Raw genomic sequence first — 24,994 nt, forward strand, 5'->3', positions numbered from 1 at the left:
GGTCATGCCGCGGCTAATGCAGTCTTTCCAACGGCGGGCTGCAGCTTTCAGAACCGATAAGGAGCACTTACTTTTATTATGCTGGTGGAATTTGCCCTCCACGGGGCTTTTGTTTCCTCAATAAAATGCCACCTCATGCTTGAATAGCACCCCTCTCCCGAGAATGCCAAAGCAACTTTAAACATGTTCTGTAGTCATCGAAACAGTGAGGGATAAAGGGGAGAAAACTAGAACATTCCATCTCTTTTAGACCAGTGGACCTCATCTTGGCACTACAATAGTTTAAGATATCACAGAGTATTTCAGATGTTTGTGAACCTCTGTTGAACTTCTTATACAAAATCACTCTCCTGTTTCTTTTAATGAAAAAAGAAAAGAAAAAAAAGCATGTGTGTTGGGAAAAAACTGTAGGCAGAGTTAGGGTCTCATTTACTCAACCAGTCAGCAAATATTTAATGAGCACCTACTATGAGCACCTACTATGGGCACTGAGGATGCTGAGATAAAAGACTGAGTCCTGCCCTCCGGGAGGTCACAGGTTAGTGGGGTAGGTGGAGACCTACCCTGCAGGGTAAAGGCTGTGGCAGAGGGAAGTGCACTCTACTATGAACACTCAAAGGGAATCCTGAAATCCAGCTGAGAAGATGATGGGCAACTCCAGCAAAATCAAGGGGAAGGGCAAGTTCCTGAGCCCAGAGTGTAGAGCCACTCAGGGACCAAAGGCCCCATTCTAAACTTTGGTTCCATCCCATCTCAAGAGCCATCTTTTAGCTCCCTGGTGACCCAGATCCTGTTATTTTCAGCTCCAGGCCTGTGAACTTGGAGTTAATGATTAAACTGGGCATCAGCGCCATGGCTTCCTTGGGGTGAGCCTCGCTGCTCAGCCCTGGAAACTGCCAAGTGCCTGGCTCTGCTCCAGCCCAGGGGCAGACCCAACCCCCACACCCCAATGCAGCTCATTTTCCCAGTCGACTAGAGCCTCAGCCACCCCAGTTACCAAACCTCCTCCTAAGAACCTAAGGCACCGAACCTAAGGCACCGTAGTGCAGTAGAAAGGAGGGCGTGAAAGGCAATGGGAGTCTTGGGTACAAATCGGTTTTGTTACTAATTAGCTGGGTGACCTTGGGACAGTCTCCTCACCTTTTCTGGGCTTCAGGTTCCTCATCTGTAACAAAAGAAGTTTGGACCAGAACATGCCATGTTTTCGCACAGTTCCGTGCCTTTGCCTGAGACACACCTCTGCCCGGTGCACCCCTTCTGTCCCCTTTGCCTTCTCACTCGCTCCTCCGGATGCAGCTGAAGGGTCATGTCTTTGGAAAGCCTTCCCTACCCAGTCAGGTGCCCCTCCTTTAAGCTCCCCACCCCCCACTCTCTGTTTCCCTCCATCAAGACACTTATCCTATGGTTATTGTAGTCCCCGCCCCCATGAGCGTCCTGAAGACAGAAGCTGTAGTCCATCCTTTCCTGCGTCCCCAGTGCGTAATCCAGAGTCTGGCGTCAAGGTTCTGTTCAGGAATTTTCAGTTTCGTCCACTTAGAATCATTGTGATTATTGACATTGTCAACTTTTTTTTTTAAGTCACTGTCTATTGGGTTTTGACATTGTAAACTTACTTCTACCATTTTGTTTTGTGCTTTCTTTTTATTCTCTCTCTCTCTTTCTCTCTCTGTGTTTTACCAAATTGCTTCTATTTTCCTTTGTTTGGTGTGGAAAATTTTATATTTTATTTCCATTCCTATAGTGAGAACCCTCAAAATTTTAGCACAAATTCTTGTCTTAATGACTATGAAGTTAAGCAACATCTCTAACCTTCCCCCAACCTGAAATGTAAAAACCTTAAAGCCCTTTACTTTGTCCTGCCCAAATCCCTCTTGTGTCTTAGTGCTTTAGTTCTATTTTATTTTTATTTTTTAAAGATTTTATTTATTTATTTTTAGAGAGAGGAAGGGAGGAAGAAAGAGAGAAATATCAATGTGTGGCTGCCTCTCACATGGCCCCCACCAGGGACCTGGCCCACAACTCAGGCATGTGCCCTGACTGGGAATCTCACCAGCGACCCTCTGGTTTGCAGTCTGAGCTCAATCCACTGAACTACACCAGCCAGGCTTTATTTTATTTTTAAACCCACAAAACTACTCTTTTTAAAAATTGTACAGCCAATGACTTTTGAGATATAGCAGTATGCTACAATATACACTTTATTTTATTTTAGCTCCTATTGCTTCTTGAAATACCATTTCTTCCTTCTGGACTCAATTCTCTTCTTAAAGGGCATTATTTAGTGGTCCTTTCAGTGAGAGTTTGTGACAGATAAACGCTCTGTCTTCGCCTGAAAACATCATTATTTGGCCATCTCCCCTGAGCAACATGTTAGGTGTTTCTACAAAAGGGTTGGTCTTCCTGTGCCCTTTGAAGATCATTTCCACTGTGTTCTGCCCCGTTGGGCTGCTCATGAGAGGTCTTGTTTCAGTTTAACAGACATGTGTGTATAGAAAAAGGTGTTTCTACTTACCTCTAGTAGCTTTAAATGTTTGGTTTTTTGTGTATGTGTGTTTTGTTTTGTCTTCTGACTGTCAAATTTCAGCCACTTCCTAATGCTGATGTGTCTAAGTGCATGGTTGTGTTTATTTTCCCTGCATGGGACCCATATACCCCTTTAACCTGAGTACTGGTATCTGTTTTCCATTTTGGAAACCAGGGCCCATTCACTATTGGCATTTCTACCTTTTCTCCCGACTCTCTTTTTGCCTCCCGGTTACAAGTCTGTTGGGCCTTCCCACCCCGTATTCCCTGTCTCCTGACCTCTTTCCATAATGTGCCTCTCTTTACTCACCCATGTTTCATTTCAGGTGACTTCCTCAGGTGCATATTTCATGTCCCTACTTCTCTCTTCACTCCCAGCTTTGCTACATCTACCTAACACTAAGTTACGGTCTCAATGCTGTATTGTTGGTTTTTTTTTTAATTCCACTTTTTCACATTTCCTTTTTTTTTAGTGTCCCATTCTTGACCTATTACCTCTTAAATATTTTAAACACACATATGGAGTGGGTAAAAGTAGGTTTATTGCTGTGAGTGGGTACATAAAACTTGCTTTGGTCCATTCCTGTCAGAATGTTCTATTACCTGCCATTCTGGGGGCACTAAGTTTCCTACTTATAGTCTCTGCTAACTCACTCCGTTGGTGCTTCATTTTCTAGCATAGTTTAGTGTGAGCTCATCTTCAGTAGGGATTATTTTTTTGTGAAGTTTCACAGATACCTCTCGTTAGTCTCTAGGCTTTTACTGGTTTCAACTGGTTCTCATACTGCCCCACCTGAATTAAAATTTTTTTATGGTTGACAGTATTACAGATGTCCCCCAGCTCCTCCCCCCTTTTGCCCACCTCCACCCAGCCCCTGCCCACCTAACCCTGGTCTTCACCACAGCCACCTGAGCATTGTAAACTCGCACTCTACACAAGCATGTGGTGTGGGTTGAGGTTAAAATTTCTCATAGTCCCAGGTGTATATTAAGACTCCTTATACATTTTCTAGGCCGGTGAGTAGTTTTCCAGTTCCCATTCATGTACAGGGGAGCCCTTAGAATTCACTCTGCTTCCTCACCTCTCCCTGTCCTCCATTTCTCTTCAGCGTCTCCGTTTGGTACTGAAACCCAGCCTCCAGCACCCACAGCTCATCTCTGAATCCGAAACCATGTCAACCATCAAGACCTCAGCACTTAACCTGCTGCTCTAGCTTTGAACCCTTCTATTTATTTCTCTTACAAGCTCAACAATGTATTTGCTAATTTTTCTGTTCTACTGAATCCAGACTTTCTATGAATTTGTAGACAGACAAGGCCAGTTGGTCTCATTAACCAGAATTCTGCACAAATTTCATTCTGATGAATGCAAGAATAAATGACTGGATGAATGTTCCTTCAGGTTCTAAAGTCTATCGTTTCAATGTACTGAAAGGAGACTCTTAGCATCAGAAACAGAAGTTCAAAAACCCCATTCGTTCATGCTTCAATATCTCTCTGTAGACACAGGATCCAAGGATTCCAGCGGACACCTGAGTGCACCTAAACTAAGGTCCCCTCCCAGTTACCTTTGGCAGCAATGCCTAGCTTCATTGTTCAAACCGAAACAATTCCACTGGCCTAACTTGTGAAAGATTAGAATACCTAAGTAAAGAGCCCTGCAAGTAAAAGTTCCATGTATTGTAGTTTATCCCCAACAGTGCTAACCGTCAATGTGGAGGTCCCATATCCATAAGCTCTTCATGGGCATGAGAAATGCCCAAGGCTTACTCAAGGGAGATTGAAACATGGTCCCCAAAAAATTCTCATTCATGCCTGAGCAACTGAAGGAAATACTTTCTAGAACAAAGACTGGGAAATAATTGTCTACATTATAAAATTTCATCCATGCTGCCTTGAGACTGCCCAAGAGAAGGTTGCGTTCCTCCAACCCCGGCGTATGCTTGTCTTGCCCATAAGATCATCCCAGTTTGGTTCAATCTGACTGGTTGAGCTCTGACAGGTTGAGCTCTCGCTGGGGACCCTGCACCGAGCCACACCCTGAGGACACAGGGAAGAACAGGATGAAGCCCCCCCCTTACCCCCCTCCTACTAGTTTGGATGATATAAAGCATGTAAGGGAAACAGAATATTTTCTGTGATTTTTTTCATTTATTTTCATTTTTATTTTAATTTCCTATTTAGAATCTTTGACACTTCTCCCAAACAATTTCCTTCCTCCTACACAATGGCCACACCACACTTGTGTGGACCTTAGTTAGTCCACGGTAGTGTGTAAAGGGTGGGAGTGTCTCGGCCAGCCCCTCCCCATGAAATTCACTTTTCCTTTGGATCCATGCAAGCACAGAATTTTAGAACAAGTGAGCAAGGTCCTCCCCTTTCTCCTAAGGCCCAGGGCCCCTTCTCTGCACTTCTCTTGGGGCACTTGCCTCTTGTCACCCTCAGCAAACAACAGCTCTCTAATCTAGGGTTTCTCGGACTGCAATGCCCCACAAGTCATTCAGGGAGATTTTAAAACGCAGGTCCTGGTTGAGGAGGTCTGGAGTGGGGCCCGAGGTTCTACATTTCTAACAGGCTCCCAGATGATGTCTGAGCTGCTGGCCCACAGAACAGCCTTTGACTAGCAAGGGACCAATTCAAGGCAGCTACCTTGCTATGGACATGGGCTGTGCCAGGTGGAAGTCAGGAGTTGGAAAAGAACAACCAGATTTAAGAGAGAGACCCAGAGTCTCAAAGCTCAGAGCTCAGAAGGGATGGGGAAATGCTGTGTGATTATGGTGAAGATCTCTAGGTGCACGAGAAAAAGAAGAACCAGTCAGTTTCCTGGTTAATCATAGAAAACAAGTGTACTTCCTTGCAGGACAGTCATTTCCCTCTCTAGTGACTACCGCCAACAATACTTTCTCCTGAGTCTTCAAGAAAGACTGTAACGAGGCAGCCTTTGTCAGCCACTCTCACTCCTGAGCCCAGCAACCCCAGCCTCTCAGGCACCCCCAGTGCCCCTGCAGCCTTGGGGGTCAGAACTAGACCTGGTCATTTGATCAGATTACATTGCAGCCTCTCTGGTTTCTCCGTGCCTTTTAGAAATTGTCCTAGACAGGCTGTGGCTGCCTGAATTCTTAGCATGATATTGGGAAGAGGAGGAAATTGTGATGATAAAGGCTGGCCATCTGACTATTAGTTTTCATACCTGTAGTTGGTGTTGTTCTAGAGTGAGAGCCTCTTTACTTTGCTACTCTGACTCCAGAGACCCGTTGGGTTTTTTCTTAATGAGAGGGGAAAAAAAAAACCCTCTTTCCACTAATAATCTCATCTACATTTAATTACATTGCCCTGGGCATTTTTCTTTCACTGGCGATCAATGTGGCCTATAAACAGTGTCTAGGGCCCTCGGGCTGCAGTCACTTCCTGCAAGAGAAACTGAGGTGGGGTCCCCGAGCCAGCCCAGAGCTGGGAGGGTACCCAGAGTCTGCATGGCCCCCCCTGGGATGCATGCCAGATTTCACAGCAAGTTCCCCAAATGCTCTTAAAAATGCACTGGGAAAGAGCACAAGGAGGAGGAAATTCCTTGAAGGGGCCACTCAGATTTTGTTGCCCAGAAAGATACAAAGGGCCCAGCTCTCCAATTCCGTATATTGAATATTTCCTTTCTTAAAGATTAACAGGGGGAAATCAGCTAAACTGAGCAGAGTGCCACAAAGTCCACAGGCCCCAAGTGCGTGGTCAGAGGCAGAGCAGAGAAGTGTTGTAGCAACCCTCATCCCCGGTGAGGGCGGGGGAGGAGAGGGGATGGGGCGCTTTCAGAAACATGTGGGCTTTCAGAGAGGAAGCTTGACCTGAGCAGCTGCATGAATCAACACCCTAGTTTACAAATGAAGAAACCGAGGCCCACTGAAGAGGAAGGGGTGCCCCAAGTCACCATGAAAATACCCCCGGGGTATTTTAAATGCATTTAAAATACAGAGATGAATTCTTTTATTAAAATCTCCTTGGCAGAGTGTCACAGAGAACTTCAGAATTGATTTATGAAAGCTCAAAAACTGTGAAGAAAACTCAACCACCCTTAGCTTTCACTTCGACACTATTAAGATTCCCTGGATTCGTTTGAGGGAGGAAAAGCACCAAATTCGTGAAAACCGTGTGTAACCTGTAAGTCAGGGGTGGGCAAACTGCAGCCCATTGTTTCGTATATCCCACAAACTGAGGATAATGTGTACACTTCAGAAGGGTTAAAAAAAAAGAAGAAACAAAAAGAATATTTCATGATGCGAGGATTGCATGAAATTTAACTTTCGGTGTCCAGATATAAATTTTTGTTGGTGTACTGCCACCTTCATTTGTTTCCATGTTTCCTTTGGCTGCCCGTGCATTGCCATGGCCGAGTCCAGCCCCAAAGCCAAAACTATTTACCATTTTGCTCTTTAGAGAGAAAGAGTTTGCAAACCCTTCTTGTAGAGGCAAAGATTTGGAATAGGATTTTGGAAGTGATCTCAGGCTTTGCCATTTAAAGCTAAACACTTTCAAGGGGGATGTATCACTCATGAAGGAAAATCCCTGGTGGCCGACAGGGGCCTGTGGGTGGGGAGGGTAAGAATCATTCCTCGTGTGGACACAGTCAGAGCTACGGCTCCGTGGGCTTGTTTCCCTCACTTCTGCCCCTTCCCCACGTTCAGTAAACTGTGTTACCCTTGAAGGTCTCCCATGAGCCTCTTGGCTGGCCCCTTCCATATGTTCCTTTAAGATCATTATAGTTTCTATGTAGGTATCACAGATACACCTACAGTCTAAGACTCTTTGTCTGTTACAGGGTATCAGAAACCGGTGATCAGAAATGAGGGTATCCAATATAGAGACTTGTGCTTTAATCTAAGACCTGTTATTAACAGTGTCAGAAAACAGGAGGAAGGACGTTTATCCTTAAAGCCCCCAGAATGTCCTCTTCTGGGATGCAGTCCCTGACTCCCTTGGGAAGCCTGGGAGACAGCCACCCCGGAGGACTTTGAGCTGCGCTCACCTTTACAGTACAGCTAACATATTGCACTGTAAGTGTTACTTGTAGATTTATCTCCAGGAAGATAAGAACCAGAAGATAAAGTATTTCATCTCTGGATCCCCTAGGACCTTGGACCACACCCAGCACATAGAAGGTGTATGAGTTTACTAGGTTTTCTATAACAAAATATCACAGACTAAGAGCTTAAGCAACAGGAGTTTATTTTCCATGGTCCTGGAGGCTGGAAGTGCAAGACTGAGGTGGCAACAGGTTCCATTTCTCCTGAGGCCTCTCTCTTGTCGTGTAGGTGGTGGCCATCCCCCCATCTCTTCACACGTCTCTTCTCTGGGTGCACATACCCCTGGTGTCTCTTCTTCTAATAGGACACCAGCCATGTTGGATTAGGGCTCCACTCTTATCACCGAATTCAATCTTAATCACTTCTTTAAAGGCCTTATCTCCAAATGCAGTCCTACCCTGGTTAGGGCTTCAACAGGTGAATTTGGTGGGGTGTGTGTGTGTGTGTGTGTGTGTGCACAATTCAGTTTATAGCATTGGGTGCTGAATAAATTTTTTTTAAAGAAGGAAGGATGGATTCTGCATACTAAATTGTTTACAGAAGGCAGAGCATGATACAAATGTGAATATTATAATATCATGCAGTGGAGTAAACCATCTCCTTATTTAACTTCCTCTCTCCTGGAACAGAGTCACAAGCCGCTGAATACCACTTCTGTTGAGTTTCCTGCACTGAACAGGAGAAAGGAGACTTTGTTATTCTGGCCTCCCCGTGGGTACTGACCTTAAAGGAGTGGACATCCTCTTTAGCCCGATCTAGTCACAGTAAGTCTTTGAGGCCAGTAAGAAATATATGTTTTACATCATAACCTGGTACATATGTTTCATAAAACAATCCTATTATTCTGAAATACACTCTCATATTTTCAGCTATATTCTTTAAAAGTACATTTTTGTTTGTGAGCCAAAATATTGATTTATGACCCAATAATGGGCCAGGGTTGGAAAAACACTGCTATCCTCCTTAAAAAGAAAAGCAGGGAAGGGTTCTTTCCCTTCTTTTCCCAGTTATTAAATCTTTCACACAACTCTTCATATTTTACAGGGTTCTACAGACATCATCTTATTTCATTTTACAACAGTCCTGAGAAATACATTTTATAAATGAAGAACTTGGGAATGAAAAATACTAATTTTGCTTATGGTCATTCAGCCAGAATTCTACTGGGATTTGAACCCAGGTTCTCTGACTCAAATGGAAAATTCTTGCTGGGTGGTTTCATTATTGTCAAAAGGGGAAATTTTTTGCTCATTTTTATCATTCACATATTTGTGTTACTGTTCTAATTGGCTGTTCTCACCTTGCTAGAAAGTTTTAAACTTTTGGGTATTTTTGACTCCTGATTAGATGAACACAGTTTCAAAAAGTTTACAAAGCTTGGATAAAAATACTTATCTGACTATAAAAAAATAGAAATCAATTATATAATATTTGGTAAAATATAGAAGAGTTGACAAAATGAAGTCACCCAAAATCTGCATACACACAGAAAACCGTTGTACATACTTTGGATAGACCCTCTAAGGTTCTTTTCTTCTCCTGTACACAGCCCTGCTTCCAGCACTGACTTGTCACTGAACTTGATTTCATCACTGAACATTATCCTGGAAGGTCCTTTTCCATCGTATGTCCAACTCATACCGTCCAACAGCTGCAAAAGCGTGTCGTGACCCGAATGCACCACAATGTACTTAATTGTCCCCTGCCACTGGACACTTGTTTTGTTTCCAATTCTCATTGATAAATCAAACTTAAGAAAATAAATATTGAGCCCTGGCTGGTGTAGTTCAGTGGATTGAGCGTGGGCTGCAAACCAAAGGGTCACCAGTTTGATTCCCAGTCAGGGCACATGTCTGGGTTGCAGGCCAGGTCCCCAGTGGGGGACATGTGAGAAGCAACCAAACATTCATGTTTCTCTCCCTCTATTTCTCCCTCCCCTCCTTCACTCTAAAAATAAATAAATAAAATCTTTTTTTTTTTAAGAAAAGATATATTGACCTAAGTACTTTTCAATGTCCAAGTGATTTTTTATGGGTTAATTTTAACATTCACCAAGTCTCTTTTTGGAAATAAGAGCTACATGGCGACCCTCAATATTATTGAGTTCAACGTCTTTGATTTAGAAGTGTAAATGAGAACTTCAGAAGTACTCGTTGGGGCCGCAGAACATATAGGTGGATGACAGACTGAGCAGAGCCATAGAAACCACACCCTTGAACTTGAGAAATCAAGTTCAATCTGAGAACTTAGAAATGAAAAACAATTTAAGGAGGCGCTTGTTCAAGGGCTGTATTGCCACAAGTCATCACTCACATGCCCACCACGGCGGGAGTCTCTGTGGAAGGAGGCATCAGAGTTTGGGGAAAGGGAAGTGATTCGCCCCAAATCACACTGTGAGGTAACGCGAGAACCAGGGCCTGCATCCCAGCAAGCGATTCTCAATCCAGGGCTCTTTGAACCCTACCAGAGAGGTGCAGTATAAATCGTAAAGTATAAGTGAAAATTTGATTGTGCACCTGAACTTCACTCCTCCAAGTGGGAAAATATTACTTGTGCACTGAGGTTTACTGCCTGACTAAGTGGCATATAAAACCAGCAAAGCAGTAGCTTCAATGTATTATAGAAGTCGAGACTGGATGAGTGGGACAGCTTGCTTTTAACAGTTTGTATGAACTCTCCAAGGAAAGAACCAGAGATGTGGCGATTAGAGGAAGAGAGTTAATTATAAACATGAAACTCAAGCAGAAATGTCATGTTAGGCTTTCAGCCAGAAATAAACTTGTGAAGAGTCACATTTTAATATCAAATACTTGAGCCAAATTGGAGTATATACTTTAACAAACACGCAGAGAGTAAATATCTACCTTTGGTTGGTGTCTAACTACGCCTAGCCTAAATTTCATTACTCCATACTGTCCTGCAAATCCCTGCCTTCCAGCACAACACCCCACTAACTGCTGCACCTTGGCGCCTAAATCGCATCTTGCTGAATCGCGTTGCTACCATTACCAGTCCCCACACCCTCCTGCTGTCAGCTTTGAATCCAGTACAGGTTACCTGGCCCACCACGAAGTGAATTGCTATCAGCTTTCTAAGAAGGTGAATTGGCATTTATTTAAAGCCGCAAAAATATCAATAGTCTTGGGCCAAACGGTCTCACTCCTGGGACTCTTCCCCAAAAGAGAAGTCAAAAGGAGAAGACAGTCTGCCCAAGCCGCCCGTTGCAGTGGTATTTAGAACTATCTCAGTTAACAGCTGCCATTCGCGGAGGGATTCCTCTGACAGGTCTCGACAGGCTTCTGAGCCTCACAGCTGCTCCGTCACGCACGCAAGGCAGTAACCAGAGCGAGGTCACGTGGCTGGTAAGTGGCAGAACGAAGGTTTGAACGCAGGATTTTGTGACGGTTCCACTCATCCCTGGGATTGCTTGGGCCCAAGACCCCGGAGCAGTGAGTCTCAGGAACGAGCCCTGATGGGCTAGCTTCCACGGTAAGCACAAAGCTGGCTCAGCAGAGCGGAGAAAGCCTTCCTGAAATAACACAAAGGGAAAGAGGACTCCAACATCAGGGTACCGTGTGATCATAATTTTCATAAAAACATGTGTAAAAACTGAAAGCAGCCACAGAGAACAGTCAGGCTAGCATTTGTGGGGAGGGGAAAGGGTAGGTGCTTTATTCTATTTATATTTCCCTAAATGTTGTTATACCACCAAGCCTAAAAAAAACAAAACAAAACTGATTCGGCCACTGACTTGTGCTTAATGAATACACGTGGGTGTTTCTCTCTCTCTCTCTCTCTCTCTTACCTTTGAGTAACTTCTCTGGCCTGCTGTTTCTCTCTCAGTTTCATGATGCTACCACCTTGCTGAAACCACAGCTTCCCCTGGCAGTTGCTGCGTGCCCAAAAGGGAGTCACGGGAAGGTCTTTGGCTGTAGAGGTGAGAGGATGTTGGAATATGACATCACTATTCAAATGGCGAGGAGAGAGGGAGAGCACCAAACAAACTCATAGGCCCAGGAGAAAACCAGAGGGCTTTTATGGCTTTGTTTATGGGAAGTGTGCCTCACTGACCGAAAGGTCAGGAGCTGACGTGTCTCATGGCGCTGGAGCATTACATAAAATTACAAAAATAGAACCTTATTAAAGATTCATAGGTTCATGAAACACCCACTTGACTTATCCTTAGGGGTCTGGTGGCCACGATGGTGTCAGGCCCTGGAAAAAAGGAAGCACTCTAGCATCCTGAGCACCTGGAATGCCCTCCGCACTGTCCTAGGCCCTGCTAGGAAAAGAATGCTGAGCACTGATGTGCATTTGGTGCAGCTGCTCTTGTCTTCACTGATTTAATCCTATGGCAGATACCATCGATTTATCTTCTGTGTTACAGAGGAGGAGACTGAGGCTGCAAAGAGGTAAAAGAAAAAAATACTTGCTCTGCCCAGTCTGCCTACCACCAGCCACTGCAGCCTGCGGCCTCCCGCTCTACCACACTGCCCAGAGGCCCTTCATTCATTCTGATCAATGACCCTGTGTGTCCTCGAGCCCTGCCTCCCTCATGCGGAGGACACTGCTTTCCTCTGGTTCACAGGAAACGCTGCATCAGAGCTCCTGTCCCGTGTGATCAGATCTGAGTGAAAGCTCCCTGGGCTTCCAGCCTTTTCAGTAAAGGAAAGAGGCAACATGGCGTGTGGTGGAAAAGAATGTGGCCTTTGGAACGACATGGATCCAGCTTTGCATCCTGACAGCCGCCTTTCAGTAACTTGAGGGAATCACCGAATGTCTGTGAGCTTCGGTTTTCTCCCCCGTGGAACGGGGGCCCACGTGCAGGTGGTGAGGACCGGGGTCAGCACAGGGCACGGAGTGGGAGTGTTTCCCTTGGTTAACACTCTGTCCCCACTGATGCTAGAGGAACCTCCAATGGCCTGCTCCTCAGTGAGCCTGCTGTGGGAGAAAAGTCGGTCAGTGTCCTCAACGCTAAGACGCCCACTACCCGGGATGCACCTCCAGGCTGCTCCCTCCGACCGCTTCCTTCGCCTTCACAGGGACGCTACCAAGCTTTGCCCGGTCCATCCCCCAATGGGATTTCCCTTTCCTGGGATGGGCATTCTCTCCCTTTCCACTATGCACTTCCTCAACCTCTTAAAATCTTTACCTGAATCTCCATTGTGCCTAGTCGTTGATGTCCTTGATTCACCTCTCTTTCCAGACTCATTAGGTGCTATGTGCCTCACCTGTCTGTGCACACCTGTCTGCACCCAGAAAATTCCAGCACTGACCATATCTGCTTTCTCACCTTTTTTATCCCCTGTGGCCTGAGCCCTGTACCTAGCATACAGTTGGTGCAAAATAACTGTGTGATAAATGGGTAGACAAACGAGCAAACAAATGATTAGCCAGTAGAGTGCATGGCCTGAGCAGAGAGTGCATCACCCTACAAGCCTTTGCTGAGGACCTACTGTGAGCTGCGGGAGGAGGGACGCGGGCAGTTCTGTTAGGCTGTGGGAGGCAGGGCGGATCACGTGCAGCTTCTCTGTTACCTGCTTTACGTGCATGCTCTCATTGAATCCTCAAAAGAACCGTACACATGCACATGGGAGCCCCATTTTACAGATAAGACTGACTTGCTTCGTTACCCAGCTGGGTGAGGAGTCGAACCCAGGTCTCCCTGCCTCCGAAGCCGATGGCACCTCCTTACACTGGGAGACCCCTCCGCCCAGGGGTCAAGTGCACGGGCTCTGACGTTCACAGCTTGACTCGCCTGCTCCTAGCTGTGAGAATTCTGACAATTCATGGGCCTGTCCGTGGTTTAGTTATCTCATCTGTAAAATCGGGATAGTTCCTACTTCAAAGGTCGATGTGAGAATTAAATGAGACAATTTCAGTAAAATACCATGAGCCAAGCATTCAGCAAGTCTTTGGGAGCAGCAGTAGCATCGACAGCAACAGGAGCAGTAACTATAGTAACAGCGGTGGTATTCACAGCGGCAGCGGTAGCAGTAGTGGGGACAGTGGCCACAGCACTGATGGTGGTAGTCGCTGCAGTGGCGGGGACAGTGGTAGTGGTAGCAGCAGTAGAGGTAGTAACAGGAGCAGTAGCAGCAGGGTCAAGGTGATTTTAACTGCAATGTATCGGAAGCCAAGATAGTAATTTGAGGAGGTCAAATGGGCTTGTCGGCTTGATGTTAAACTGAGAGGCTGCCTGAATTGAGTGTAGAAGTGAAAGAAGGGTGTCATTAAAACTCAGTGCCTATGTGCTGGGGGCCCAGTTGTCCTTACGCCTTGCAGAACAGGAGCACTGCAATTCTCAGACATAACCACAAGGTGGAGCAGTGAATCAGCACCCACCGTGTATGAAGGGCCTCTACCCGGCAACCAGGGGACAATAACTGGGTTAGGAACTGGGAGTACCGCCGAGGAACCCAGAAGACTCCTAGTAAATCAAAAAGAGTTGGCTCCCATGCTTTAGAGATGATTTTCTTCCTAGCATTTAAGACAGGCTTCAGGAGAGCGAGGTTAAACACAGGAGAGCAGGAAGGGCTCAACAAAGTGGGGACAGAGGATTAGGGAGTGACAGAGAACGGTGGTTCTCAGCTTGTTCCACTTGACTGGTAATGTCGGGACAAGGTTCACTCGTGCCCCCACTCCCTGCTGGGGTGGAAGTGAATGGGCTGCAGGTTATAAGCAGTTCCCCTTTCTTTCTCACTCATTTGGACCCTATTGTGTGAGTTTGAGAACCACTGGCTTGGAGCAGACATGGGTGAGGATGAGGAGAGGATGAGAAGGAAGAGTTTGAACAGTATCAAAATTATATTTAAAGAAACTACATACACGGAGAGGCCTAGAGTGGGGCAGAAGGCTGAGTGTGGGCTGTAGTTATCAACACTAAGAACTTGGCCTTGGAGGTGAACCTGGGTTCAAATTCTGACTCTATACCATAGCTGTGTGACCTTGGGCAAGGGGATAATATTAGTACCAAATTTCTGGGATTGTTTTGCAGAGTAAATGAGACAGTATCTTTAAAGTGCTTAGCATGTGCCTAGTGGTAAGTACAGTAACTGCTCACAGAAAGATAACTATTATTCCTACTCGCATTGCCATTGTGGCGGCATGATTAAATACACTTCCACAGTCTTGTCAATGTCGTGTTGTCCTACATAGGAACTGTCTTGTGTTTTCCTTTGTTGGTGTCACGGGTGGTAGAACTGACTCCCAGTGCGATTTTAAGGCCCCCAAAGGTAAGACTAGAAAGACACATATGTCTCTTGACTATTGCTCAAGTCCAAGTACAAATCTGGACATAGAGTAGTTGGGTGATCAATAAACTCATCCACTGGTCAATTGTGAAACTGATAACTTACAAGTTCTGCAGTGTAGCATCTAACATGTTATTCCAACGATCATTTGTGAAACACCTGCTCTTTGCCAAGAACACCTGGATGATCTACTTTGGGGACACTGTCACAGGTGTCCCTCCTTTCTCATTGCTGAGCTATGGCTCTGGGGGAGTCCAGGGTACCTCTTCCCCTCACTCTGACCAAACTGACCCCAATGCTGGACAGAAACACTGGCATGGAACAGAAGGGACAGTACAAGAAACTAACTTGGTTCAGTGAATTTAGACATTTGTTTTTCAAGTTCACAAGGCCGTTTCCTCGGGGACTAGATAAAACTGATGTATAAGTTACTCTGGCACTGAAGGAAAGGAAAACAGAAAGAACTGGAAGTCCTGCTTAAATAAATTCCACAGAACCCGAGGGGCGAAAGTCCATTTTAAATATCTTCTCTGGCCTCCTCGGGTCTCCTCGGCCTCAGTGCACTTTCTGCCTTACTGGTCTCTGTGTCCTCATGTGGAAAATGAGAGTGTGAGACCGGCGGGTCACTGAGGACCTGCACAGAGCTCCACGAGACTCGAGGTGGAGAACTTCTCCTGGCCAGGCACACGTGCCCTCCCTGCACCTCGGCCTCCCCAGGGGCTGGTGACCTCTCAGTGTGGGCTGGGGGACCTCTGGGGACCAGTGCTGCCTGCTCTGCTCTCACCCCCCGATCCCACACTGTTGGGGGCTTGAGTAAGAGGATTTTCACTTCTTTTTCTTCCTCTCAGTGGTGGGTCACTTTCATGATGACATACCCCATCCAGAGACAGTGCGGGCATACTTCAGGTAGCTAGGGGCAAACCTGACTGTCCCTTGATAGGAGGGGAGAACTGACTGGGTCGCTGCCGTCCTGGGCAAACCATGACCCCTCTCCACATGGCGGTTCCCTCCTTGCAAAATGAGAGCTCGTGTTTTGTTTTTAATCAGCAACACAACCCCTCCAGAAATTTTGAATGGCAATGCTATCATTAACTACCTCGAGTGGTCACTTTAATAAATGGCTCTTTTTTTTTTTTCAAATTACAAAATGAATAGCCTTGCCTCTCTTCCGGTACTCCCCTAGTACAGGGGCTAATTGGAGAGCATTTACCCTGTTAGAAAAGAGGGAAAACGGACATTCATATGGGCTCACTCCCTTGCTCTGATTCACCCTTATTTCATTGCTGGCTGAACATCTCCCTTCTGCCCAGACGTATTTGAATAATTACTATTCAATAAGCTGAAAGGCTGACCTGAAGTGAGTAGATGACTCCTGAAGATGAAAGTGTTGCACATGAAGGCAGTGCCTTGCAGAGCAGCCTAGGATGATACTCAAGCAAACGTCCCTTGTTAAATTCACATGTGGGACTAGATCGGACGTGGCCATCACCACTGCAGCACACCACCCAAGCCTCGTTGGAGAGCTCCCTAGGTGTGGGAGCTGGGCTCAGGTGAAGAGGCAGTGGAAGGTGAAGCAGACCTCGGAAGAATGGCCACGTGACCGAGACAGAAACGATCTGCTCTGCAGATTATGAGAAGGTGAAGCCTAGCAAAACTGAAATTCAAATCCCTGTTAGGGGCCAGCGAAGTTTTATTCATTTGTTCATTCAAAAAACATGTCTTGAGACCTACTAAGTGCCAGGCATTGTTCTAGATGTTGGCATGATAGCAGTAAATGAACCAGAACTCCCCCCCCCAAAAAAAAAAGGAATTCCTGCCTTTTGGGGGCTTACATCTAGTTTAGGAGACAAACAATAAACAGAATTAATTCAGTACATAGCCTGTTAGGTGATGATAAATGCTTTGAAGAAGAAGAAAAAAGCAAAAGTAGGGGCCAGAGAATATCGAACAGGAGAGGAGCTATAATTTTAACAAAGGTGGGCAGACAAAGCCTCACTGAAGAGTGGGCTGTGCAGATATCTGGGTGCGGTTTCCCATGGCAGGTAAACAGCAAGTGCAAAGGCCCTGAGGTGAGCACGTGTCAGGAATGACAAGGAGGACCTGTGGCTGAAGACAAGTACCTGACATGGGACTTTTGCTCTGAGTGAGATGGGATGCTGTTGGGGTACTTAGCAGAGAAGAATATGATGTGAGTTTGACTTAACAAAATCCCCTTGGCTGCTGTGTAGGGGATGAATGGTGGAGCAAGGGCAGAAGCACAGGGACCAGATCAGACAGTAGGGGAGATGCCTGGTGTGTCGTCTGGTACCAACCAGTGGCCAGATTCTGGGTTTATTGTGAAGGAAGATGCAGCGGGCGTTGCAGAAGCATTAGGTACAGGTGTACGAGAAGAGAAGGATGGGCTCTTGTTTGGGGGTATGAGCAAATAGAGAGATGGGTTGCCATTTCACGGAATTGGGAGAGACTGCAGGAAGAATGGATTTGAGGACAGAAATAGGAAGCTGTGGATGAGCAATAGGAAAGGAGGGATACGTGTGGAGTGCTCGCCTCACCTGGGGTCAGGGTGGAGGTTTCAGAAAAACCTTACAAAACCAAGTCAGCTGGGGCACATGCCGCACAGTGTCTCGAGGTGGGGAAAACCCTGGGTTTTGAGTCAGAACATCTGGTTTCGAGTCCCACATTTGCAACTCTCTAGCCAAGGGATTGTGTACTTCAGTGTACTCGTCTTCAAAATCAGGAGGTGTACACATGCTCTGTGAACATAAAGCATCATACCCAGAGACAGAGGTGTAGTGCAAGGAGACCAGACTCTGGAACCCCCCCAAAAAAGCTGGATTTGGAGCCTCTTACTGTAACTAGGGGATTGGGCAAGTTTCTTAACCTCGTAACATCTTTGTTTTCCTGTGCATGAAATGGAGATGACGTTGTCTGCCTTACAAGACTGTCTTGAAGATTCCCGAGATAAAGTTTTTAAAGCATCTATCAGAGAGCCTGGTACATAGTAGGTGTTCAGTATACTATGGCTATTATCACATGCAGAAGGGACTGTTACTGCGGTGTATTTATCTGTATGTTGGTCTTCTGGGTGTGTGGTCACCAGTACAGAAATTCAAGGTGGCCACAAAGTCTAGAAGCATAGACAGTGTTACTTCATCATGCATTGTACTGTAATAGCAAGAAATGATTTACTATGTACTTGTGGCCCCCCTGTGTATACCTTAAGGTTATGAGCCTCCAAGGGACTGCTAAAAGCTGAGAAATAATAAAAGAGACTAAACATCCATTCAAACTTTCTGGAGATGAGGGATCTTCCCTAGCCTGGTCCAGTGACTACACCCAAGAGGTACTTAATGGACAGACAGGATCAAAGAAAAGGATCATAAAGGTCTTCTTTTAAAATCAAGGAAACCAGAGCCCAGAGAGGGCCAGTGGCTTGCTAAAGTTATCCAGCAGGGGTGTAGCCGCAGATCAAAGGTCGGTGTTTGCAGTTTCTGACAGTTAGGTCTGTGGCTTTCCACAGTACCTTCCACAAATGTGGAAGAAATAAAACCAGTGTGGTTTGGAATCCGGATCCTTTCATCGGCTGAGACCCACTTGGGCTCATCCAACCTGGTGGAGACTCAGAAGGTCTCCTTGGAGTGATGACAGGACAGAGCAGGGGATCTTGAGTGGTCCTTTGAGCCCTTGGATTTCTCTGGGGCTTGCAGTGTTTGCACTGGTCTAGACATTTTCCACCAAACCTCCCCGCAAATATTTGAAAGCCTTGACACAATGCCACACAAATAAACATATCTAAAGCCCTCCCGTGTCAATAGCCCGAAGTCCTTAGTCAGTCAGCAGTGATCAGAGGACAAAACCAAAACCAAAACTTGACTCCTCAAAAGTTTTTAGAAGGTAAACCTCAAAGACCATCTAGAAGTTGACACATTTTTGTTGTGGTTAAAGTCACTATTGTTATTGATGCCGTTCATTGAAAGCTTGGGGTGGCAGCCGGGTGGGGGCTGTGTGTGTGTTTTAACAGCTCTTCCATGACGCAGAAGAAATTCCCTGGAGTAGCAAATGCTGTTTTAAAAAGTAACGTTTAAACTTCAAAAAAAGATGCCTCTTTTTTTTTAAATAAAGATTTTATTTATTTTTAGAGAGAGGGGAAGGGAAGGAGAGAGGGAAAGAAATATCATTGTGTGGTTGCCTCTCACACGCCCCCTACTGGGGACCTGGCCCATAACCCAGGCATGTGCTCTGACTGGGAATCAAACTGGTGACCCTTTGGTTAGCAGCCTGAGCCCAATTCCACTGAACTACACCAGCCAGGGCTGCCTCTTGCTTTGTTTCAAGAGTCGCATGTTCAACCTTTGAATTACCCCTTTACCTAACAGGTGTGGGGGAAAGACTTTAGAATTGGATTAAATGGGAAAAACTGCTCTGGAATTATGAGATGGCTCATTTAATAAGCTTCCCATCATTGGTAAAGGAAAAAATGTACTGTTTGCTCTCACATTAGCAAATCTGGCAATAGCACTAAAGATTTGGATCTTCTTCAGGGAGATGGAGAGACAGTCCCATGAAATGTCAGTAACAATAGTAGTTTAAAAAGTTTAGACCAAAGAAGCCACAGTGGGTAAGCACAGGTTATAGAAATCTCAGGACAGTCACTTAGCCTGATGGCCTACCCATCACCATCCATCACCCCCGATCACCAAAGAGTCTTTACATAATGACCCTTCCTTCTGTCCAACCTTCCAACCTTGTAAACTGAGAGAGTCCTAGTTCCTAAAACAGTCTACTTTATTTAGCTCAGGTAATCACAGGTTAATCAGATCAACTATCCACTGGTAATTAGTAAACAAGCCCTTTGACCAAAGCAGGGAACCAAATAATTTTAATGTATCATTATTAGTAGTACAAAAATAGCAACTAACATTTATTGAAAGCTCACTCTGTGACATCACTGTACATTATTTAATTTGATCTTCACTAAAACTTTGAATTTGTGCTATATCATCTCCATTTTTACCCATGTAGAATCCAAGTCCTAACTGGTACACTGTTCTAGTTTAAATACATTAGAGTCTCTTTAGAAACAACTGATAGAATTTCAGGATTATAAAAGCCATAAAAGATCATATGATCTGAATAAATTATCTTGTATGTTTATTTTTATTAATACTTGACTGGCAGTAATTTATATGTCATAAAGAGAATCACACTATAAAAATGCTTGAAATTTTTTTCCACTTAATACACTGATGTACCTTGAAATAAAGAAATAATGGCTAAAAAGTTCAACAGCAGTTGAGATGAAGGAAACTTACTTTCCCATTTTGCCTTAATTTTTTTTACGATGACATATCACCAAGAACAACAAAAAGAAAGTTATTTCCATTCTTAAAACATTAGAGAAGATTCCAGCACTGCATAGGCCTGCGTGGAGGGATGTGAGTCCTTCTGCACAGGCAGCAGTAATCGTTCACACCTGCACAGGGCCTCACGGTTGGCAAAGCACTTTTGCATACCACTTCAGTTTAATCCTCACAGCAGTCCTATACAATATGTAATGTGATGCAACTTTGGGGGCAAGGAAGCTTCAAGAATTTATAGTATGCGTGGCTCAAGGTTCTATGTATTTATCAGGTAGAACTGGAAGTCTGGTCTCTCATCTCCAAGTGCTGTCTGTATTCCACTAACCCAGTATCTTCTTGTAATTACTTACCCATGTGCCCTGGGTCCTAATATTTTCTGGATGCTGCTCTGCCACCTCTTCCGTATAAGTTTCTGTTAGAAGTTTTCACTCTTGGGACTTGTTGTTTGGAAAAGGATAGCTGTCTTGTAACAGTTGTTCTTGATCGCTGGAAAGATAAAGATAATGCCTTTTGAATGTCTGGTTCTTAGCTAGACCCTCTGTGGAATGATGGTATGTGCATTGCAATTCTGAATACAGCACCTCCTACAAGGGTCTCCCTCCCCTGCTCCTTGCTGCAGACTTCCTTGAGCCCTTACAGCCTGCAGACCCAGGTCCTGGGAGAAACTTCCAGAGAAGAACAACCACAGTCAGCCTTACTGTACGTTTCCTGTGTGCCAAGCATCTGCCAGTCTTCTTTGTAAGAAGTCCCAACAATAATAGTGTCCCCATTTCCTGGGGAGGAAACAGCTTTAGAGACTTAAGTCACTGGCCCACTGTCACAGTCATTAAGGGTTGGGATGGAAATTCATCCCCAGCAAGCAGTCCTCACTGCCCATGCGCTTAAATGCTCCTCTCGGCTGCCCTTGAGGAGTAGAAAATGAGTAAGAAGGAATCGGGGTCCTGATTTGTTTTTTAAAAGAATAGACACATGTGCACACACACACACACACACACACACACACCTGTGTACACATACATGAAGGAAACAGACAAACCAACTAGCAATTGGTTGGAGAAAGAGAGGCAGCTGGAGACTGGGAATCAGGTAGTAAATGGGTGAAAAGAGAGACTGTTTTTAGTTCATACTTCATATAACTGAATTTTCTATGTCTATTAAGTTTTTTTCCATTGTGGTAAAACAGATAGAACATTTAGCATCTGAACCATTTTGAAGTATTGTTTAAGGACCATTTCGGGGACCGTTCAATGGTACTAAACACATTCACAGTGTTGTGTAGCCACCACCATCTTTCTTCAGGACTTTTTCATCTCAGAAAACCGAAACTGCGTTTATTAAACAATAACTCCCACTTCCTCTCCCCCCACCAGGCCACGTTTATTCTCATACTTTCTGTCTCTGTGAAGTTGGCCGTTCTCAGTAACTCTCATGAATGGAATCATACAACATCTGTCTTAGGATGACTGGCTTATTTCACTTACTGAGCATAATGTCCTCAGGTTTCGCCCATGTTATGTGTCAGAATCTCCTTCCTTTCTAAGGCTGAATAATATTCCATTGTCCGTAGGTAGCATAATCTTGCTACCATTCATCCACTGATGGGCACTTGGGTTGCTTCTGCCTTTCGGTTGCTGTGGGTAAGGCTGCCATGGACACGGTTGTACAGATGTCGCCGTGAGACCCTGCTTTCAATTCTTTTGGGTGCATACCCAGAAGTGGAACTGATGGATCATTTGGTGATATTTATTAGTTTTATCATTTAAAAGTGAAAGTCTCTTTTAAGTGAGTGCTCAGGTAGATTAGAAAAGTACTTCATAATGAGCCAGAGAAGGCAACAGCGAAAACAATGGGCTTAAGGGGCAGTGTGGGTGTCGCAGGCTCCAGAAGCACTAGATTTCTGAGGGTGGGGCAGGCTTTGTGGCTTCACACTCCCCCTACCCTGTGCCCCACACCACGCCCATCTTCTTGTAGGTATGCAGTATACAAGCATTAAAGGAATGGCTTCACCAGAGCACCTAGGCAGGTGGCAGGACTTCCCAAAGGTAACAGAAGGACTCCATGGAAGCAGTACCCCGGTGACAGTGGAGCACAGGACTTTGCCACCTGCTTACTGCATGACCTGGGACACCCCACTTCTTAAGCCTTAGTCTCCTCAGTTACGTGAAGCACAACCCACCTTTTATCATCAGGTGATGGTGAAAATTCACTGCTCACTTATCCATTCATTCAACAAATATTGCACCCCTCCAATTTGAAATGAGAACATTTCACTTGATAAACACTGCTTGAGTTTTCATTTTGCGTCACTTTGTACAGTATTTTTGTATTCACAGAGCACCTTGTCTCCTCCCTTTATTTTTAGAGCCAGTCTCTAAAGAGAATAAAAGTGTCCCAGGTTCTCTGAGAGCTTCAAACATGACTTCCTTCTCTTGGCTACATGAACCTGAAGCTTGTCTTCCGTGTCCTACAGGAGAAAACTTCTGGGTCAGAAACGTCTGGGAAACTGTGCACTCCTCAGCTCTCCGAAGAACGTGTCGGCTTTTCTCATCCGTAATGGTCATCCCCAGCTGCAGGGAGAAGTTAATGAGGTGTGCGGGACAGTGATGGGAAAGGGGCCGCCTTTGCTTCACTCCTGACATCACTGCACAGTGAGGGCCACAAAGGGGAACTCGCCACAGGGGAGAGACATGGACCAGAAAACAATATCCACTTCATTAGCCACTGATTCTGAGTGTGTGCAAGGGGGCCAAGGTCCAGCCTACAGACTGTGACAGACATTCCTACAACACGGCGAGGTCTGGGCGAAGGGGGATGGAGAGAATCCTCACCGCCTCTACCCAGTGGCATTTTGGTGACATTTTTCTTTTATTCTTTTTTTTTCTCCTTCCCTCCTTCTCTTTCTCTCCTTTCTCTTTCTTTCTTTCTTTCTTTCTTTCTTTCTTTCTTTCTTTCTTTCTTTCTTTCTTTCTTTCTCTTCTTTTTTCTTACTTTTTTCCCTCCCTTTATTTTTTTCTTTGAAAATGTTATTCACTTGATCTTTTTTTCTCATCATCCCCTTTTCCTTTTCTTCTTTTTTTCCTTTCTCTCATTCTATACCTCCAATCAATTTCCTCTTTATTCTAAATTTTCAAAAATTCCTGAGAGGCAGATATCTAGTGACCTCTAGCCAGATTTTCACATGTCACAAAACAAAATGTAGCAGTGCTTCTAGGCGCTCAAACAGGGGTCCTGGCGTGGAGTGTACAAGGTGACACATTGTAGGTACAGGCTGAAAACATTAACTCTTATTTTTATATTTACATTAATTCCATGGCCATTTGTCTTGTGTCTGCTTTAAAACAAGCATAAACTATTAGTACCGTAGCATATATAGTAGGTTAATTAATTAATACAAATAATAGAATTGAGTTGCCCAAACTTTTTATTTTAACTGAGAGGAGCAATTGGGAAAAACATTTACCAATTTCTGCTTTAAAGAAAAGCCCCTGAAACTCTGAATAACACGTGATTAAACTCACTGCTATACACAGTCAGAGCCTTTGACTGCGCTCCCAGGGGATCTCGGGGTGCACTGTAGGCCCCAATCAGTGAGGGGGGCTGAGGCTGGACACCCCAAGAAGTGCGGTCCCTGCAGAGAAACTGTGCGGAGTCTGATTTTGGGCCGCCTCTCACGCACTGGGGAAGTCTTCCCTGGGAAGACCCCTCACTCACGATGGTGTCTGCCCCACTCCCTTTCTGTCCCTCCGCCCTTGATTCCCGCCCCCCCCCCCATAGTCCATGTCACCTGACACACCATGCGTGCTCACTCCTCAGTTTTGTCCCTGACTCCGCCCCTCGCCGCAGCGGAGAAGCTCCGCTAGGACAGGGCCTTCTGTTTTTATTCCCGCTCTGCCTTCAGTGCAGGACAGTGCCCAACACAGAAAGGGGTTTGATAAGCAAACAAAGTGCTGCTAAGTGACACCAAACGTGGCTCAGGGGGAGTTGGTTAGAGATGGGGTCCTGGGGTCAGGTCTCCTCTTCTTCATCCTTAATCTCCTGGAGGCTAATTTCACAGCAACTGTGGACCTTAAATATGCCAGTTCAAACACTCTCTGGCTCCCTGGCTCCCTGGCCAGACTGAACGCCTTCAGGGTAAAAATTGCCTTTAAATCCCCAGCATTTCACATTGAGTAAGTGCTTAAATAGACATTTGTTGAACGAATATGCATGTACTCTATGCCTTGGACACCCAGGGAGGTGAATCCGCACAAAGCCGAGTGAGTAGCAGACGCTCACAGAGTGGCCTGCACGCGTGCCCGTCTAACCACCGCTGACGACTCGGGCGGTTTAGAAAGTCCGCTCCTGTGCCTCTGGTAGTCACATCCACTTCAAGAAGGTACAACAGAGTCACGTAGTGTCTTAGAATAGCTAAGGGTGGCATCATGCATCCAACGATAGTACAAAATAGCAAGTTACTGTTTGATAAGGTAAGTTCCTAGGCTCTGCGGGTCAGGCCAGTTGAGGAATGTTGAGGACCTACTATGTGCCTCAGGTCCTGGAGACACAGAGGTTAATAAAAATGCAAACTTGCCTTTGAGGAGCTTCCAGATTGGTAGGTGGGAGGTCATTTAGACAACAGGAGCAAAGAGCTAGAAGAGAGATAAGCACGGAGGATGCCGGAAGCAAAAAGAAGGAGCAGAGAACCCACGGTTTTTCAGTGTTGGCACCATTGACACTTTTGACCAGATTGGCCTTTGTTTTGAAGCCTGTCCTGTGAATTGTAGGCTGTTTAGCAGCGTCTCTGGCC

The 24,994-nt window shown here is 45.4% G+C and overlaps 1 long non-coding RNA gene across 2 annotated transcripts in view; it reads left to right on the forward strand.

Annotated features, from left to right (window-relative positions):
* LOC119062688 (uncharacterized) overlaps positions 1-24,994 on the forward strand; it is a 44,803-nt gene that overhangs the window by 17,123 nt on the left and 2,686 nt on the right. The window contains exons 2-3 of one of the 2 annotated variants that reach the window (XR_008390138.1): positions 8,225-8,359; positions 22,679-22,796. This is a non-coding gene — a long non-coding RNA (uncharacterized LOC119062688). Of the gene's footprint in view, positions 1-8,224; positions 8,360-22,678; positions 23,106-24,994 lie in introns of those variants that run through there. The other variant, XR_005085019.2, reaches the window with a different exon arrangement.

Source organism: Artibeus jamaicensis, unplaced genomic scaffold, assembly GCF_021234435.1.
Source record: "Artibeus jamaicensis isolate MK-2021 breed Jamaican fruit bat unplaced genomic scaffold, CSHL_Jam_final contig_1998, whole genome shotgun sequence".
Classification (NCBI taxonomy): Eukaryota; Metazoa; Chordata; class Mammalia; order Chiroptera; family Phyllostomidae; genus Artibeus; species Artibeus jamaicensis.